Here is an 18,766-nt window from a genome sequence, read left to right as displayed (position 1 = left end):
CTTTATCTCTTTATCCACTTTCTTGACACAGGAATGGTTCATACTGTCTTGTAACTTTTTTCTATTGGTTTATTTTATCTTACAAACTGTTTATGGTTTGCTCCTTCCCCAAGTTCTTCTACTATTACATATCTATATCTAAAACAACTACTCTTGATTAACTCTTTTAAAGGTCTCCTTTTGAATTATGTCATAATGTTCATAAGGCTTTATAATGTGCAAAGCTCTATATCTGGTTTTAGAAGTTATAATTAGACTCACTTTACAATGCTATTTGTCATATTACTTGCATTTTATAACTCTTCTTATTAATCTCAATCGTTTTATTTTTGTATATGCAATTATCTGAAGTATCTTAATAAAATTGTTTGAAAATAAAAAGAAAGAAAAGATTCTCTTACACGCTTATCTCCTGTTTTGACATATTTATTACTTCAACTGTTGTTTCCCCTCAATTGGATTCATATAGCTGTTGACCCTGTGCACTTGGCTTGTTGTTCCTGCTTTGTCTCAAAATGTCTACATCATGTAATATGCTAGTTTGTTGTTTTACCAACCCTCTCTATAAATTTGAATGGTTTTCTCCCACTTCATTGTATTTGAAGAAGTATGTGTGTATATACACATGAAAGCTTGAATAAAACTTTGTTGATCTTAAAGGTTGTACTGGACTCTAACTTTATTCTGCTGCTTCAAACCAACATGGCTACCCACATGGATCTATATTCCCAGGGTTGGTTAGAGACCAGAGTCAGCATGACCTTGCTAGCAAGATAACATGCAGCTATGTCCTTGTGAAGTGGAAGGGAGTAGCATCCTACCCTGGATGTCCAATTAACACATACCAAGTGATTGAGCTATAATTTTCACCTGTAGGAAAAAGCAAAGCCTATCTGCAGTGAAGTTTTGTTTTCCTTTGTTCAGTCACCCCATACATCAAATGTTTAGCAACACTCAGAGAGTTACGTAATCTCTCAGGGTTTTGATTGGTAAACAGGCCTGTAGCCAATTTGAGACACATGCCATAACGTCAGTTAGTCTTTGCCATTCAGTAGCTTTTTAGCACACAGCTTCTTAGCTCAGCTTGAAGTCGCTGCCTCATCATGCAGTTACTTTGTAAGTAAGTAAGTAAAGTAAAATTTTATTTGTATCCCGCCCTCCCCACCTAGGCAGGCTCAGGGCGGCTAACATCATCTCATACATATACAATAATCAATATAAAAACTTTAAATTTAACGATAAAACTTAAATTTAACATCATTTAAAAACCAGTTAATGTATTTTAAAATTCATAATTTAAATTAATCTGGCAGCAATGGTGGTGTTCTGACGCTAGTTTCGGCCAATTTGATTAGTTCCATTAGTTCTTTGCTCCTAGTATCCATCTTGAATTGCTGCTAATGTGAGCTAAGGCCCTAAATGTCTCTGAAGACAAGAACCACTTTGCTGCTGAACCTGTCAGCCTTTAGATTCAAACTGGTAACTTGAACCAGGGGTAATTTCGTAGAAAAAAGTGTGCCGGAGCTCATTAGCACAACTCATTTGGATAACTCATTTGCATATGCCATACACCCCTGACTTCACGGAAGGTGTACTAAATTATATCAGCTCACCATTTACCTTAAAATGCTTCTTGAATTATAATTATCATAATAAAACCTTACTCTCATCTGTAAGCCAAAATGCCCTCAAAAGAGGTTGGGGAATTGACAGGTGGGCACCTTTGGCTTAAAAAGAATCTAAAATCTATGTATACAGGATTCCACTTCCAGAAATTATTGCTTAAATTTACCAAGGACACTAATTAAATAAAACAATTAAAAATTATTACAGAAAAATATAGAACACACATACAAGGTAATGGATACATACAACACACACACAGTCCTAATAAAAACAGAGAGAAATGCATAGAGGTAACATAAGGATGGACAAACAGGGTGATAATTACCGATCGTAGTCTTCAAGGAAGGCTCCAATGGCAACAAATGAGGACTAGGGGGAAGGGACCCTCAACTGATCAGGAATCGGGGATGTATCTAAACAGCAGGAATGGGGTACTGCTAGATGCACACCTGTGGGGAGCTGGGCCACAGGTTATAAGGACTACCTTGAGCCCTTAGGGGTTGGGAGGTACAGGGGAGGATGACAAGTGGTCAGCTGGTACATGACCTCAGAAAAAGGGGAGGCTCCACAATGACCATAAGGGCTGGACTTATGCGGTAGTCAATAGCCAGTTTATTGGGGCACCTGATTGGATGCCCATACCTGGCCAATGAGCAGATCTGGCCCTGGTTACCTGATTGAACTTCCAGGTAATAATGGGCCCAAGGGGGAGGCTTCAGGATGACCATTAAGGGAAAGAATGGGTGAATTACTAGGGTGGGGGTGATTAAGGCTATCAGAACTTATCTAAAAAGATGACAATAGATGGCCAAATTGCTACCTAAGGTAACACCCAATCTATACAAAGACACTTGGCTCTAGGTGAAGATGTTCTTCCTCTTCTTCATTCCTCTACTGGCACCAGCCTTTGTCTTGGGTTCCGTTGGGCAAAGGCTTAAGCAGTCTGACAGGATCCACGCCTAAAATAAGCTTGATGACCTTATGCATAGGTGACATCTGTTGACTACGTGAGCCTCCCGCTTCGCTGTAATGGAGTCCAGCACTGCAGAAAGGTAGTTGCTGGTGATGTTAGCCTCCCAATATGGATTCTATGGTTAAGGCTGGAAACCGCTTGCCTGGACATTTCCTGGCGTCGCAACTTCTTCCACTGCAACGGCCGAGATGGTGATCACACGGAGCAACTGGAAACCCATCTATTCTCCTGGTTAGCATGCTTCCGGAGACACGGAGTGCTGCTGCAACATTGTGGCTGTTTGTACTCAGATAAGTTCCAACATTCTGGTAGAAAAAACCCACATTCTCCTGGAAGTGTGTGAGTTGAGTCTCCAGGCATCCTGGCAACCAAACGGGTGACTACAATGTTCTGGAATTAGGGGTCTTTTCCTCACACATCATACTTGTAAAATTGCTTTCTCCTATGTGGTCACAGTGGCATGATGAAGATTTCCATCTGTCTGCTTTATATGTTTTGGTTCCCATTTTTTGTGGCGGAAAATATTAGAAAGTTTGTCACATCTTAGAGTTCAGCAAAATGCTCATGGGAGTTTGAACAATGGAGTCCATTTGGGGTGGGGTGGCTGAGCCTAATAGATTGAGGCTTTTTGAAGTAATACTTTTCCAAAAGGTTATGTATCATGCTCCAGGAAAAACTGCCTGGGAATTACACAACACTTTGTGAAGTATTCCCAGAGCTCTTGTGCCATTATGTAAAGTTAAGTGATGCATGCCTATTGTGAGTGAGTTCAAAATTAACATTAATCATGTTTATTATCACTCCACTATCACTGAGTAATTTGCTTCTGTGAGCCCGCTATTATCAGGCACTTCTTGCCAACTCACTTCCCTCCAGTTCAAGCAAATTCTCTAAAGCAGGAGCCAAGGTGAGAGTTGACTCAATGTGCATGATGCTTTGGGAAGATCCCCTTTGTTTGATTATATGTTTTGGATGACTATGCTCAGGCCTGATTCAAATATAAGCATGCACTTAAGAGACCCTAGGCATCCAGTTAGCTTTCCTATATCAAATCATTTAATTCCTTGCAAGAGGTATGCTGCAATGTTTTTGGTTTGTTATATGTATAGTACACAAATAATTCCAGAATCTTTGCTTCCTATTTATCCTTTATTACCATACAATTATATGCATCCTTAATGTCAACTAACTCAACAGAAAATTATACCACACATTACGAGTTCATAGACAATTAAAAGAGAGCAATTGCATGAGTCCATAAAATTATCTTACCCAAAGATGAGCAAGTCCAGCTTTCTCTGCTAATTTTTTAAATGTCTGAGACAGAGCAATATATACAGTAGACTGTTCCCACCCATAGTGTGTGTAACCAAAAACTTGAGGCAGCAATGCTCATCCAGCATGGTCTTACGTTTAAGCTGTTCATAAGTATGGTCTTGTCTTCACAGAACTGAACCCAGTAGATACAGTAATCAGTGTTGCAGAAGGTGGCTGGGCCTAATGGATTGAGTGAGGCTTTTTGAAGCCATACTTTTCCAAAAGGTTATGAAACTGCGTTGTGCTGTCATTTGAACGAGATCATTTTCAAAGACTTCTTGCCTCTGTTCCAAGAGAACTAAAAGTCTTAAGGACAGCCTTGGAAGAGGGATATAGAACTTGACAGATTTGTCAACAAGCCTCTGGTGATCAAAGGTTTCAAATGCTTCTTTTCCAACCACTTCAGCTCTCAAGAGATTCTTTGCAACTTCAGCTGAAACTTGTGTGCCAGAAAATACACAGGATGTCTGAATATGTAACAAAATATTTCAGCTTCAGTGTAGCTCCAGATTGGATTTTGTGGTGGTGATGTTTTTTAAAAAACTTTTTTTTAATTTGCCCAAAAAGAAAGGGTAGGGGATACAGAAAGGAAAAAAAGGGGTTAGGGAAATTCAAGGTCCATTAAAAGTATTACAAATATCATAGATAATTGCACACAACAAGGCCAAACGGATATAGTAATAACTGAACATTATCCAGGTGCAAGAACATATATTAACACAGATAATAATCACAAAGAATCACAATATTCAAGCATATTTTCTCTCTTCAAAAGACTAGGATATTTCAAGGTATTTAAAAAGAATCTAATAAGAATTACAATACAATCTCTAACATTACAATAAGTTTTAATATCAATTTTAGGCTTTGATTATAATCAACATCTTATCTTAACTGTATTTCATAATAGAAATCTTATTCCTACTAACTATTTTGACTATTTAGTAGATTATTACATTGAAAAGCAAGTTCTAAGATAAATGATTTTTAAACCTTTGCCTAAAAAGCAATTAGATTTCACATTTAATATTACAGAGCTTAATTAATACCATAATATAAATAATAGGTTTGCCATTTCTGTTAATATTCTTTGAATGGGCTTTTGTTTACATAGTTTGCCATAATCACATACTCAACGAGTTTTTCTTTCCAAGTCTCTAAGGTTGGACATTCTTTTAACTTCCGTTTCATTGTACAGATTACGTATTGAATCGTGTTGCGGGGTTGCCAATCCCCAGGTGGGGGCAGGGGATTCCACAGTTTGGAGGCCCTCCCTCCACTTCAGGGTCATCAGAAAGTGAGGAGGGGAAAATGTCTGCTGGGCACTCCATTATTCCCTATGGAGACCGATTCTCATAGGGTTTAATGGAAAATTTATCTGTAGGTATCTGGGGCTCTATGGGGGGGTGCTTTTTGAGGTAGAGACACCAAATTTTCAACATAGCATTCAGTGCCACTACCCAAAATACCCAACAAGTTTAAAAAAGATTGGACTAAGGGGTCCAATTCCATGAGCCCCCAAAGAAGGTGCCCCTAACCTTCATTATTTCCAATGGAGAGAAGGCATTTAAAAGGTGTGTGGTCGCTTTAAATGTGATGGCCAGACCTCATCATAACCTTGCTTCTGGCTCCACCCCAATGTCCCCTGGCTCCAGCCCCAAAGTCTCCTGGTTCCACCCCCAAAGTTCCCAGATATTTCTTGAATTGACCTGGCAACCCTATTGTGTTGTGATGCACACTAGAAAAAATATATCTGTCCTGTGTATATATATACACACACACACCTACAAATGCTCCTAACAGAAAAGTCTCTTGGTACTTCCTGTGTTTACAATGCTGGTGATTAACCAGATAATCTTACTTTTCTGTTGGAAGCTTCTTCCAAATTACAGTAGTGTAAATTCCCAAGGAGGCACAGAGGGATATATATATCTCTGGCACACAGGTTAAGGTTAGCGTGTATAGTATGGCAAACGCTATGGCAGCCTTGACAACTTTTTTCTTCTTACACTTTTTCCATGATTAAGGCCATCAAAATGGTTTGGAAATTGTAAGAACCGTCAAGCTTGAACAGAGCAAGAACTATCTTTTCTGCACTGCATCCATGAAGGAACCAGCCATCTCCAGTATATTATAATCAAACCATAGGAAGAAATGTGCGCTTTTGTGGCGGAACCGGCCCGATTCTGACTTCAGACCCGGTCCCGTCAGCTCCCTATGGAGTCGCCAACTCCTGGAGGGAGCTATGTCTCCTCCTGCCCCTTGGGCTCGCTGCCACCACCTGCTCAGTCCCGGGGTTCCGATTGAGAGGAACAGGACTCCCAATCCCCCTCTCCGTCTATGAGGCTAGGCCTCCAGGTCCTCTGCCACCCTGCACTTGGGTTTCACAGAGACCTCAGCGCTTCTTTGGGGCACCCCTGGAGGATTGGCACCTTATCCAGCTGCATGCCTTCCCCCTTCCCCGGGGCCCCCTTCTCAACACAGCGTGGTCTAAAGCGGTTTGGGGATCTATGTGGTACAGAGTTTGACTGCCAGCATTTTAAACAGAAAAAACATTTATTTAAAAGGGAAAAGGATAGGGGAAGAAAAACAAAACAAAAACAGTTGCATTTAAAAAGTTAGCACAGCACAGCAAAGCACAGCAAACAGCATAACAAAATAAAGGTGGTTTTTAAACGCATCGTATTGTCCCTGGTCTATACTTGATCTGCCTAAGAAAATGACTTACTTTGTCTGCCTGCCTGGGGGCCCCCAGGCAGGAGCCTCCATTGCTCACCACATGCTTGCTCGAGCGCTGGCTCAAATCTCCCCTCTCTTCCTGCCTAACACATGGCAAGAACAACAGCCCTTCCTGCCTCTCTAGGAGACTTTCCCCCTAGCGTTGTTGATTTGGCTCTGGAAGGGAGGGGGGGAGTGAGGGGAAGGCTACAAAGCCGGCTGAATGGATTTACTGATCCCTGCCTTTTTGGATGAAGCACCAACACTCTCAGATGGCGTTTCTCCACACGTCCCCCTCCTTAAATTCTGAGCCGGAGGGGTTGCCTCCTACAGAGGTGACCCCGTAGCAGAATCCAAACAAACAAGGAGAAACCCGTTAACCAAAACATTACACAAACATTCAGGTATTTCTCCAATAATACACAAAGTCCAGCACCCTAGGTGCCCATGTCCCTTCTGGCCAACAAGTCGCATTGCTGCATTCAGAAGGAATGTCCCGTCTTTAAGATGTACTCCTCCGTCTCCCAGGACCACCTCTGGAGTTTGGTGCTCTCCCTCCGTTGCTGCTGTGGCTGGGGTGAGTGGCCCATCAAAGGAGCAAATTCCTGGCCCCACATCTGAAGTTGGAAACTGCCCAGTTCCCACAAAGTTGCTTCTTTATCCCTCATTGGTGGAATGTTCCCTCTGTACACTCTGACCTCCCAGAAAACCACCTCTGGAGCTCCAAACAATTGCTGTCCCAGCTTCTTTTTGTCTCCTTCCTTCCTACCTATATGCACCACCATGGACCTCGCAGAGAATGGCTGTGGTACATTCACCTGCACCACTTTAACTGCCTTTCCTGTCCTCTCCATAGCCACCACATAAGTAGCCTCATCTAGGCCATCCACAATCACATGGGGTCCCTCCCATTCCACTTTCCATTCACCAGTATGAAGTGGCAGGAAAGCCAACACCCTATCCCCTGTCTCAGCTTCTGAGAACTCCACTTTCTGGTCCCTTGCCACCTCACACAGTGGATCCAGCCTCGGGTCACTTTGAACCTCAGACAGGAACATTTCTGGCTCCCCCAGACTTCCTATCATCTGTTCCTTCAAGCCACCCCTAGTCCCACTGTTTCCAGAACACTCAGCCAAAGTTTGATCTGGGTTCTCCGCCTCCTCAGTTGGTTTTTCAGTGTCAACCAACTGGGCTTCTTCCTGCCTGGAAGGCCCCACAGCATCCTGCTGCCCTTGCGGAAATTGGCACCCCTTTTCCCATTGGGCACACCCTCCTGCAGGGTTTGAAACAGGCTGGTCCTCCCCCTCCCTGGTTGGTGGTGAGGTGGCTTCCCTAACGTTGCCTTCCTCCCCCCACCTTCCCCTGAGGGTTTGGCTTGGGTTCTCAGTCCCCTCGGTTGGTTTTTCAGCACTACCCAACTGACCCCCTTCCTGCCTGGAAGGTCCCACAGCTTCCCAGGACTCCTGTCTGCCCTGCTTCAAGACAACCTGTTCTGAGAGTGTCTCGGACGATCCCACTTCCTGATCCACAGCTACTTGGTGAACCGGTTCCCACCTAAAGCCGCTCCGGACCCCCTTCTGGAACCGCTCCCGTTCCCCCAAGCCTTCAGCTATGTGCTCCTCTGAGCCCACATTAGCCTTGCTGCTCTCAGAACCTCCTGTGAAATCTCCACTCTCCACCTCGGTCTCTTCAGCATGCACATCCTTTATGCTAGACAGGTTCCTTTCCTCGCTAGGAACATCCACAGCCTCTTGCTGCACTTGGGGAAAGCTACACTCCTCTTCCCCTTGGGAACACCCTACTCCAGGACTTGAGATAGGCTGGCCCTCCCCCTCCTGGGTGACTGCCCTCTCTTCGTCCTCAGTAACCTGGGCTATTTCCCCCTCCCTGGTTGGTGGTGAGGTGGCTTCCTTAAAGTTGCCTCCCTCCTCCCACTTTCCCCTGGGGGGTTGGCTGCGGGGTACAGCCTTGATAGAGTACTGGCCAACCAACAAATCCTGGCCCAGTAACACTGGAACTGTTTGTTCCTTCATTACCCCACATTCAGAATAGGATTTACCTTCTTGTGGAGCCAAACCCCTGAACTGCTTTCGGGAGTGGTCTGGCCCCAGTTTAAACCTTTTAAATACAGTGGCTTTATAGGCCGCAAAAGTTATCCCCCCATCTTCCATAGGCATGCTGTAATAGATGGCTGAAAGCTCTCCAGTCAGGTTGCTACAAAGGTAAGACATATAGTCCTCCTCTGCAATCCCCCACTGTTTGGCTGCCCTCTCAAAGTTGGAAAGGTATGTGGAGGGGTCTTCTCCCTCCTTGTACACTGCAAAGTCTTTGGGGGTGACTTGGATCTCTTTGCTTAGTTCAGCTTCCAGACGTAGCACCTCAAGCTCATGGCGACGTTGCTCTTCCCGCTCCCGTCTGCGGATCTCTGCTTCTTCCTGTCTGCGGATCGCATCCCTCTCTGCTTGTCTTTCCTCTCTCTCTCGTTCCTCCCGTCTGCGGACTGCATCCCTCTCTGCTTGTCGTTCCTCTCTCTCTCGTTCCTCCTGTCTGCGGACTTCAGCTTCCTCCCGTCTGCGGTCTCGGTCCGCCTCGATACGCATTCTCTCCAGTTCCATCTGTAGCCGCAAGGTTGCTTCTGACTGGGGGCCACTTTTGCAGGTGCCCCTGCATGCTCAAGATGCTCCAACAGGAGGACTTGCATATCTACTACAGTCAGGTTGTCACACTCCAGCTCTTGCTGTGCGCACTCTTCCTGGAGCTGTGGCTTTGTCATCTTCAGGATTTCCAGTTTCTTAGCACGCTCCATCCTAACTAGCTAAACTTTCCCTACTCCAGTTGACCCGAAAAGAAAACAAAACCGCTGTTGCTTCCTCTGGGTGCTTGCACGTATCAAAAAGCAAAAATGCCTGGCCAATCAAGTTCTCTGTTTGTTCTCATCCCACCGCTGCCGCCAAGTGTGGCGGAACCGGCCCGATTCTGACTTCAGACCCGGTCCCGTCAGCTCCCTATGGAGTCGCCAACTCCTGGAGGGAGCTATGTCTCCTCCTGCCCCTTGGGCTCGCTGCCACCACCTGCTCAGTCCCGGGGTTCCGATTGAGAGGAACAGGACTCCCACTCCCCCTCTCCGTCTATGAGGCTAGGCCTCCAGGTCCTCTGCCACCCTGCACTTGGGTTTCACAGAGACCTCAGCGCTTCTTTGGGGCACCCCTGGAGGATTGGCACCTTATCCAGCTGCATGCCTTCCCCCTTCCCCGGGGCCCCCTTCTCAACACAGCGTGGTCTAAAGCGGTTTGGGGATCTATGTGGTACAGAGTTTGACTGCCAGCATTTTAAACAGAAAAAACATTTATTTAAAAGGGAAAAGGATAGGGGAAGAAAAACAAAACAAAAACAGTTGCATTTAAAAAGTTAGCACAGCACAGCAAAGCACAGCAAACAGCATAACAAAATAAAGGTGGTTTTTAAACGCATCGTATTGTCCCTGGTCTATACTTGATCTGCCTAAGAAAATGACTTACTTTGTCTGCCTGCCTGGGGGCCCCCAGGCAGGAGCCTCCATTGCTCACCACATGCTTGCTCGAGCGCTGGCTCAAATCTCCCCTCTCTTCCTGCCTAACACATGGCAAGAACAACAGCCCTTCCTGCCTCTCTAGGAGACTTTCCCCCTAGCGTTGTTGATTTGGCTCTGGAAGGGAGGGGGGGAGTGAGGGGAAGGCTACAAAGCCGGCTGAATGGATTTACTGATCCCTGCCTTTTTGGATGAAGCACCAACACTCTCAGATGGCGTTTCTCCACAGCTTTTATTATGGCGTGACCTTGTGAATAATGCTTGCATCTTGTGTGTTTGAATTAAATGGAGTAGGGATGCTAAGCCCTTCACAACCCACAAATCTCTAGGAATTTCTTTGCAACCCTAAAACTGAGTGTCCTTTTTCTTAAAGGGACATTAGAGGCTACCAATGGATATTTTCTTGTCAGCTGTTTAAGGTAGTGATTCACCTGAGAGTGTGTCATCCATTTCCTAAACTCAGGGAAAGTAGAATCCTGCCTACTTCACTTCATTTCAGATTTCTCTTTGCTGTTCTGTTTCTCCCCCTGCCCCCATCCCCATCCCCCAATTAAAAAAAAATTAAAAAGTGAATCCAGAAGTTCAGTTACTTCTTTTCCTCCTTAACTTCATAATGAGAAGAAGATGCATGGTCAAAAAAGATTCAGATGGTCAGAAGGATAACTGTGTCACCGCTGACCTTTCAAAGCTTAAGGGTAAATATTTGCTCTCATTTTGTCTTTTTCTGTTCCTCTAAGATCGCTGAAGTTTGGATGGGCCTAAAAACTGTGATGAATGTGAATAACAAGACAGAATCCTCTCTCTTCTTTAAGTTTCCTGTTTCTGAAGAAATTGGCATTTCTGTTAAAGTTCACCATTAAGCATCAATGACTTGGCCAATAACTACAACAAAAATTGCTGCTGTACAGCTGCTGCAGTTTGCATCAAAAGGGCAAGTAAAACTGACTTAAAAACTGGAGATGGATTGAAAGCTCCTTGCTTCCCATCAACTGACAAGGTGATAGCATCAGTGATCTGTTTGCTTATGTACTCTATGGAACTCCTGCTATTTATCTGAGCTTTCACTGCATTAAGCCTTTTTCAGTTGTTTTGTCACTTTGCAAATGCTGAAGACTTGTTAGGCCATGTACACTGAAGTCACTCTATCCCTGCCCCCTCGTGCTCAAGATATTTATCAGAGTTGCCAACTTCTAGGTGGTGGCTGGAGCTCTCCTCAGATTACTACTGGTTACCAGGCAACAGATCAGTTCACATGGAGAAAATGTCTACTTTGGAAGGTGGACTCTGTGGCATTATATTCCACTGAAGTTCCTCCCCTCTGCAAATCCCAAACCCCACACACTCCACCACCCTCCAACCCCCCCCCCAAAAAAAAACTTCAGGTTTTTCCCAATCTAAAAGCAAAAACAAAGTAAGGAAAACCTATTACCCTGTGTCACAGATGCAAGGTAGGGGGGCTCAGCAGTGTTCCCACTAAGCTTGACTTAGTGTGAGCTAGCTCACAGTTTTTAGCCTCCAGCTCACACATTTTTGTCTTAGCTCAGGAAGGATGGCCTCCGAACACACTAATTTATTCAGTAGTCAAATTGCTTGCTCATGGCTTTAATGCCAGTAGCTCATGAAGTAGAATGTTTTCTCACAAGACTCCACAGCTTGGAGAGAGCATTGGGGCTAGGGTTGCCAAGTCCAATCCCAGAAATATGTGGGGACTTTGGGGGTGGAGCCAGGAGACTTTTGGGGTGGAGCCAGGAGACACTGGGGTGGAGCTAGGGGGAGGGGGGAAACGGCACCGGGGAGCGTGGTGAGCCACCCCGTCTCGGAGCGGGCGACGCCGCTGCGCAGCTGCTGCCTCTTCTCTGCTCGCCGTGGCTGCTCCTCCGAGATGGGCTCAGGCTGAGCCCATCTCGGAGGAGCAGCTGCGGTGGGGCAGGGGGGGCGGCAGCGGTGCGGCGGCCTCGCCCACTCCGCCTCTGGGGTGGAATCGGAGGGGGGGTGGAGGCGGGCCGGGGGCGTGGCGAGCCGCGAGTCCGGGTCCTAGAAGGGCCCAGATTCGCGGCTCGCCATGCTCCTGGCCTGTCTCCGCCCTCCCCTTCTCTGGTTTTGCCTGCGCTGCTGCCGCCTCTTGGCTGCTCCTCCGAGATGGGCTCAGCCTGGGCCCATCTCGGAGGAGCAGCTGCGGTGGGCGGGGAGGGGAAGGGGACGGGGGAGGCAGCGGCGCGGCGGCCTTGCCCGCTCCGGGATGGGGCGGCTCGCCATGCTCCCCGGTGCCATTTTCCCCCTCCCCCCGCTTCCATTTTTTTGGGGAGCGGGGGAAGAGGGTGGAAATCCTGGGGTCCCCTGCCAGGGCGGGAGGGTTGGGAAGCCTAATTTGGGCTCAGGCTGGCCTAAATTCACCCAAGGTTTTGAATCTGTGACCTTTAAGGTCATTTTGTTTGTAGTGTACTACAGCATGCTACAGTTAAACATGCAAGTATGCTATCAACTTCACTGTTTGCTTTAGGCCTTACTGCTTCTTGAAACAAATCTGGAAGACTGGTGATCTTTTTTTTTGTTCTTGTTTTGTAAAGGATAATATAAATACTGACGAATCCAAAGGGGGTGTGGAGGAAAGGGTTTAATTATTTTTCTTTCTGTGGTTTTGTTGACTGAAAGGGTTGCCAAGTCCAATTCAAGAAATATCTGGGGACTTTGGGGGTGGAGTCAGGCAACATTAGGGGTGGAGCCAAGATCAAGGCTGTGACAAGCATAATTAAACTCCAAAGGGAGTTCTGGCCATCACATTTAAAGGGACAGCACACCTTTTCAATTCCTTCCTTCCATAAGAAATAATGAAGGATAGGGGCACCTTTTTGGGGGGCTCATAGAATTGGACCCCCTGGTCCAATCTTTTTGAAACTTGGGGAGGTATTTTGGGGAGAGGCACTAGATGTTATATTGAAAATTTGGTGCCTCTACCCAAAAAAACCAGCCCCCCTCCGAGCCCCAGATACTCGCAGATCAATTCTCCATGATTTTCTATGGGAATAAATCTCCATAGGGAATAACAGAGTTCCCAGCAGACATTTCCCTCCCCTCCCCCCCCCCCCGCTTTCTGACGACCCTGAATCGGGGGGAGGGCCTCCAAACCGGGGGATCCCCTGCCCCCACTTGGGGATTGGCAACCCTACTGAAAGAACACCCACCCCATTGTTACTGCTCAAATGGAAACAGATAAGAGATGGGTTCCCTTTTGTGTGTGAGGCTGCATAGGGAGAACAGTTTTGAAGTGCCAAACCATGTGAAGTAGAAGGATTAAACCCTCTCTCCTCTCCTGGTATAGCCCAGTATGAATTTAGAGGGTTGAATATCTGAGCTTTACCTGTAAAAGACAATGAGAGATCGTTGTTCTGCTTGCAAAAAGTACGGAAGGAGTTAGGTTCAACTGCACTGCTTGTCAACACAGTGGCATCTTTGCCATCTTCCTGGCAGCCTATTCATCCACCAATCCAAGAGGGTTTTTTGGTCTCTGAAGTCGGCCTACTTTTCATGGCCAGCTGAGGTTGTCTCCATGCCTGTTGTCTCCAACCATGTCTGTACAACCTCAGTCCACTATTTGTGCTCATTGCCCTGGCTTTACCTGTAGGCACACCATAAATTTGTATGAGCTCTCAGCTTTTCAGTAAGTCATCAGCTGCAGAGCTGCCTGGAAAAAGCACCAAGAAGGCAGATGTTTACCCTTTCAAGCCCATCTCCTGCTTTGCAATCCATTAGCTGCATCATGTGACTATAGCTGCAACTGCCAGAACTTAGTGCACATCACCTCCATGCAGCTGCATACAATGTGTATGTGGGGAGAGGACACATGATTGAGTGGAAAAACTATGAACTACTGCCTTTTTTGCTATAGGATACAGCAGCCTTGTTCACACTGTTCTTGAGATGTTGAAAATGTATTAGGAAGTAGGACACACTGAATCAGGAAATGAGGGAAGCCATATTAACATGATCTTTTTTGTAAAACGTGAATAGTTATGCATTGCTTGGTGACCTTGGACCAGAGCCTTAGCAAATATGGGTCAAACTGGATCATGACTCTCCCAGGATCTTTTACAACCAGAGAATTTCCAGTGATTCCTAGAGAGGATTGATGTCACACCATCAGCCTGCAGGCCATTTTTGGTATCTTTCTGTAGCTGCTGCTCTGAGCAACAGAAGTGGAAGTAGGGGATTCCCTACTCCCCAAGCCCTATGCCTAAGTAAAGGTCAGGAAAGCTCCTCCCACATTGGCTACTTTTCATGATATGTCTGCCTCAGAAAAGGTTATCAAAGGAGCTGATTTGCTTACCTGATGGCATTATAGTGAAAAAATTAACATACTAATCCCATAAGTAACAAATGAGGCCACAACAGTTAGGAAAGTGAGTGTTACTTTCTTCAGCTACAGAGACTCACTGTGGTAAAGCCTAAGAACCCTTGAACCAAAATGTGTGAAACTTTAGAGCTTTGCTGGAAGCCAGAAGGGAGGGAGGAGGAGACAGTGGCTGATTCCGCATTTGGCGTTTGCCTCCCTTTTGCTCCGAGGTTGTTCCATGCAGGTGTGATTTCCCGATTCCACACTAGAGGATTTCTCCAAAATTCAATTCCCAATCTGTTCCGTGTGTTCTGATTCCGCATTACTGCTGCTCCTGGAGTTTCCCCCACAATTGTAGCAATTTTCCCCTCCCTCATACATTTCCCTTTTTTTTAACACGCATGCGTGTTCACGTTACAACGTAATTGTCTTTGTTTGCGTTACAACGTAATTCCAGGGGCATAATACTGGCAAAGTCACGTGTTTTCCTTTCGCCCTGCCATTGGCAGGTTATCTAAACCCCGGAAAATCTGAGTCGGAGAGCTACCATTTTTATGGTAGATCCACACACACTGAATGTTAAACACACAGTTTTCCATTAAAAGCTGTAACAAATTACAAACAGATGCATGAAGGTGGGGGGGAGATTTATGCAGAGGGGTTAAGGGGAAAAGTTTCCCCAACCTATCAAAAATATAAACCTATAAACATAATCAAATTTCCGTTCCCGTTTAAGGCCATACAGGGAGGGGGGGAATCGATAAAGGTGGCAATCGCACATCTTTAAAGTAGTTCATGTAACATCGCTATTTATTTAGTTGCATTGTAATGATCTTATTTGAAAAAAAATTATAATAGTCAGGAGTGATTTTTATCGGAGGGGGGAAGAAAGTAATCACAATGCAATGACACATTATCAAAACTACATGGAATACCATAAAGAATGGGGGCGGATGGAAGCAAGGGATGTATTCAGTAAAAGAAAATTGCATTACATCATTATATATTTTTCGCGTTGTAATGTGAAACGTGAGTTGTTTAAAAAAAATTACTCTATTTCAGGAAAATTTTGGATAATTTTCAAAGGGAGTAAAATTAAGGAAGTATGATGAAATAACTGGGTGGAATCATGGGCATGGAGTTATGTGGGTGTGTTCTACTGATGCGAGACGTTCGACAGCGCATTGGCATGAGTTCCGCACATAAATTTCAAGCCCTGGAACCGCATCAAAAATAAACTTCTTGCATTTTGCCGATCTCCTAAATTCGGGGCGACACCGCTTCGGAGGCGGGTCAAACCAACATCTGCCCCAGGGGAAACAGTGCCGGAGCCAGAGCAAAGGCTAATGTGGAATCAGCCAGTGTCTTGAGAAAGCCAGTGGGAGGAGAGGTCATGGAAACATTGTGGTCTGTCCCCATTCCACACACATGCAAACCCTTCCAGGTGATGCTTAACTGAGCAGCAGGACCAAGTCTCAAGTCACAATCTTTTGAAGCTTGATTGGGCAGACACTAGTACAGACTGGTGAGTGTCCAGGTTTTTGCCTCGCCTTGGACTGTTTGATGTAGAGAAAGAAACAAAAAAAATAAAGACTGACTGAGAATGAGCATATGTACTGAAGCAAGGATGATGCACTTGCCCCTTAATTCATGTATCTTTCAAAAACATTATCAGAGCACATGCACTTAAACAAGCAAGCCAACAGCACTTCCTGTGCAACATCCAAAAGGCTGGTTCTACTACATTGCATTTGCAATCTGGGAAAGAAAGGCACCATTTACTTCCTAAATATTTATAACCTTATATGTTGCCTTTTTAAAGACAGCAGAGAACTAACAGGGCAATTTTCTGGAGACGGTATCTTGCCTTGCTCTATCCTCTTGGTAATGGCAAAAGCAATTCGCTGGAAGAAATGTGTGTTGCCACTATTACAAGCAAGATCAACTGCTGGATCAAAACTCCCAAGTACAAAAATTGAACAGCCCTTTTTCATGAAGAAATCCTCAGGAGAATATACCTTTCTTGAAATTGCAAAGCCACTGAGTGTCAGCAGCTTGTACAGCTGTTATTGGAATACAAGTCTGGGTACAACAGCACCAATGGTTAAGCTGAGCAAACTGATATCCTTAATATACTTGAACTACATTACGTATTGGTAGTAACTGCAGGCCAGGTACCCAGAAATGCAGTGCACATATATGCGTGCGTGTCACATATATATATATATCTATGAAATACAATGAGCTATATATCTCTCACTGAATTTCAAGAATAAGGGGGGAATAAATGCCATTGCTACAGAGGTATTTGGGAACTACAACAAAACAATTTTGGAACACATCCAATCTGCAAGGAAATTTGTTCAGCAAGAAGTAAAATCTAGATTTTTAAAAAAGAAATAGCTATAGTAGGTCTTCCTGCTCTGTGTGCAGGGTATCTTGAGTGCCCACAGATCTGTCCTCAAGCCTTGTTTCCATTTCAGTCATGCCTACAAAAGGGAAAGATATGGGAGCTGTACCTGAGTACTGCACATTGCTGAAACCCTTTCTGCGATATTTGCCCTGGTGTGCTTGTATGAAGAGTATACACACCTCTCAACAGTATGGAAGGATCAGGGCTTTTTTGAGCAGAAACACACAGGAACACAGTTCTGGCTGGCTTGGCATCTGAGGGTATGGCCTAATATGCAAATGAGTTCCTGCTAGGTCTTTTCTACAAAAAAATCCTGTGTGAAACAATGGTGATGCCAGAGGTGTGGCCCAATACACAAATGAGTTCCTGCTGGGCTTTTTCTACAAAAAAAGCCCTGAGAAGGATCATTCCTAGTGTTCAGAATGATGGGGATCAGGAAAAGTCTTTTCAACATGGAATCCCTTATGTTGGAGAAGATCATGATATATGTACAGATTTAATGTGATAACTAATATTAAACTTAACAAACTTAGCTTTAAAGTGCTATTTGAATGGGTAGCTGGTTTTGTTTAAAATATATGTATTTCATATTTTCAAATTTCATTTTTTGCAATTTGTTTTAAAGTATTTTTGTTATTAATCTTGGTAACTTGGGTAGCTGAAACATTCTGGAGAGGGAGAAATTAGCTATTTAAAAACTGTGCATCCATTTTTTTCAAATTGTTTGCAATGAAACCTTATAAAGGAAGCATAGCTGACTGAATTTTTTCTGAACAGGCAGAACAGAGATTTGCAATTAAATACCCCCGGAGACATTTCCTACAGTACTAGCTCTCTAACAGCCCTTACTTTGTATTTCAGAAAGTGATCAGAGGAACAATATCCCTTGAATGAAAACAAACAGGAAACTTCTCCATGGAGGCAAAATGACATTTTGAAGCCACTGGGCAAAACATTTTTTTTCAGTGGCTATTATCATACGAAGGAAAAGAGAAAGTTGCATCAAACCTATACTTATGCTGATGTACAAACACACAGCTACTTTTCTTGTTCAGTCTAAAATAATATTAATAGGCCATTATATTTTCATAAAGAGAACATGGAGAAGCCAAGGAAGTGCATGCTCTACACTGCTGAAAAAGGGAGGGAGGACTCCCTTATTAATGCTCCCAAATTCATCCAAAGTATCATAGAACAGTGAGCACAATCTTTTGTGTTTCTGAGAACTCATCAAGCTAGAAGTTTAGTGTAAAAAGAAAAGGTGGAGAAAGGGAAAAATGATGTTTTATGGAAAAGCCCAAAGTCAATGTGGAACTGCATATAATCCTATGGTGGCTCCTGAAGTAGCAACTGGTGGTGGAAAGTGTCATTAAATCACAGCAGACTTATGGTGACCGATAGACCCTATAGATAGATCCAAGTGGACAGCCATGTTGGGCTGAGGCAATAGAACAAAGTAGGAGTTAAGTTGCACCTTTAAGACCAACAAAGTTTTATTCAGAATGTAAGCTTTCATGTGCTAGAAGCACACTTCATCAGACAAGATAAGGGAAAAGGCATATCTCTGCAACAAAAGGCATGTCTCTGCAATAGAAGGTGCTAGAGCAGGGGTGTCAAATTCATTTGTTATGAGGGCTTACATTCTGAATAAAACCTTTTTGGTTTTAAAGGTGCTCTTGACTCCTACTTTGTTTTATATACCCTATGGTATAGGGTTTTCAAGGTAAGAGACACACAGAAGTGATTTGTCATTGTCTGCCTCTAAGTAGCAGCTCTGAACTTCCATGAGGGTTGGTCTCCCATCCAAGAATTAATTAGGCC

Source organism: Heteronotia binoei, chromosome 3 (assembly GCF_032191835.1).
Source record: "Heteronotia binoei isolate CCM8104 ecotype False Entrance Well chromosome 3, APGP_CSIRO_Hbin_v1, whole genome shotgun sequence".
Lineage (NCBI taxonomy): Eukaryota > Metazoa > Chordata > Lepidosauria > Squamata > Gekkonidae > Heteronotia > Heteronotia binoei.
The sequence above is the reverse complement of the archived record's forward strand: the minus strand, read 5'-3'. Positions refer to the sequence as shown.